The sequence below is a fragment of the Bidens hawaiensis genome, unplaced genomic scaffold (assembly GCF_021521415.1).
Source record: "Bidens hawaiensis isolate Kalapana, Puna unplaced genomic scaffold, B.hawaiensis_p1.1 tig00021017_1, whole genome shotgun sequence".
Taxonomy (NCBI): Eukaryota; Viridiplantae; Streptophyta; class Magnoliopsida; order Asterales; family Asteraceae; genus Bidens; species Bidens hawaiensis.
The window spans coordinates 4,999-7,122 of record NW_027493244.1 but is presented as its reverse complement, the minus strand read 5'-3'; the positions used below and the strand labels follow the sequence as shown (position 1 = coordinate 7,122).

Here is a 2,124-nt window from a genome sequence, read left to right as displayed (position 1 = left end):
TGGTGAACTATTTGAAAACCTTGCTAATGTCTGAAGGAAAGTTTGCTACAGATCCCCGTAGGTATGTTCTCAATTTTTCATTCTTAAAATTTATTTGACAGTCTTCGTAGTTGGTTAACTTTTTATATGAGGCCTATAAACGAACACGAACAAGGCTGTTCGTGTTCGTTCATTAAACTTCAATTGAACATCATCAGACAAATATTTGTGTTTAATGTTCTCGTTCGTTTTTGAAAAATCAAAATGTTTGTGTTCCTTTATGATCAGTCAACAAAAATTTTAAAGAACATACAAAAACGCATGATTGAACACAAATAAACGAACATATATAACCATACGTAAACAAACGCAAAGAAACGTTAACAACATGAATGAACAAACTTGAATGAATACAAACTAAAAATATAAAACGCATTAGGGTGATCCAGTTTGTAAAATATTTGATTATTTTCTAATTGTGTAAATGAACATAAGTAAATGAACATAAACGGACGTTCACGAATTAGTGTAAAACTTCATAGCTTAACAGATTATGATGTGATACGTGTGAATTAGTTCGAAACAGTTGAATTAAGTTGGTGTTTGATTGTTCAACTCAATTGGATCGGCTTAAGATTGAAAGACGACTTTTCTGAGCATTAATGGTGTATCGGGTTGCTGATTATACAATGTTGCTTCAAATTTAACATGTTTGACGAAAAATTTGTCAAAATTATCTAAGTTTGTTGCTTGAAGGGCAAAAGTGGCTGTGACATTGATAGTCAATAAGTCAAATCAAAATATAGTTTTTAGTAAGTTTTAGCCAAAACTATGATCAAACTTACACTTTCAAATGTATTTGATATATATTATTAAATATAATAATAGATACAGACACCATACCATTTTTCATATGCATTTTAAAGGCTTGAAAAATGAACGTACCTTTCGCCTTTCTGAAACTCAATAACACGTCGTGTTAATACTTGTAGCATGTTCTGAACAAATGGCGTTCCACAAGTTGCCATTGAAGGTCTACTAGATAAAATCATAGTAAATCTCATCAATATTGTTAAATCCCCTGAATTAAAAAAATGAAAGAGCTTGATTAAGAACATGAACTCTAAACGATAAAACCATGACAACCGTACAAAACATAAATAATGTCTCCACCCTAAACGTAACCATAAAAAAAGGACTTTATCATGCTATTACCAAATATGAAACAAGTTTCTTATGACATTACCAATATGTCTGAAAGTAAACAACCCATTACAACGAACATATTATGATAGGCAAATTGGATTTTAATAACCCCACCATTTAGCAGTTGGTCGATAATAATCCCAACTCAGAAAATAGTTGTCACACGTCCCAACTTTCACATTAATTATTTTCATTGGACCCTCCGTTAAAATAAACTTAGGGACATTAAGTTTTTTCTAAATGTCAAGCTGTTGTATTAGGTTTTTTATCGGAATGATGATACGAGATCGATTAATGTAAAACTTACATTGAAATGGCGCTCCAAACGACGAAACGGGGCTTCAATTCCGGTGGTTTAAAACATCCAATTAATAATAATCAACCCGTTTGGAGCACCATTTCGACACCCGTATCCTCATTCTGAGCCTAAAACATTGTTTGAAATTTGGAAATAACTTAACGGCGCTAAGTTTTTTTAACACGGGTTTAATGAAAACAACTTAGTGTGAAAGTTGGGACCGGTGGTTGCGGGTTTTCTAAGGTAAGATTATTATCCGCCAACTACAAAAAAATGAGATTATTAAAATCCAATTTGTCATTAAGATATGTGTACCTCAATTATTTTTTGTCAAAATATTAAAATAAATCCTATATCATATCCTAAAGCTAGCGAGATCTTAAAATGCTGAAATACTAAATCAGTAAATCAAATCAGAATGTTTAGCCCTGCTTGCGGTGCGCACATATGATGTATATATGTGTGAACCCTCGGTGGGCAAAAGTGAAATTGCACTAATTTTGACGTTATTTTACTAATCTCGTGAAAATAACGTTAAAAGTGACGGACGATTAATCAGGCATCATGTAGTGGCGTTGATAGCCGAAAGACAAGGGTACATGCACCGATCAGCCGGTGTCCCGATGATTGAGTGCTATGTG

The 2,124-nt window shown here is 32.9% G+C and overlaps 1 long non-coding RNA gene across 1 annotated transcript; it reads left to right on the top strand.

The window, feature by feature from the left end:
* The first annotated feature begins 8 nt into the window (after window positions 1-8).
* LOC143562420 (uncharacterized) lies at window positions 9-230 on the top strand. The gene is made up of 2 exons (XR_013140477.1): window positions 9-65; window positions 111-230. It is a non-coding gene; the product is annotated as an uncharacterized LOC143562420 (long non-coding RNA).
* The last annotated feature ends 1,894 nt before the right edge of the window (window positions 231-2,124 follow it).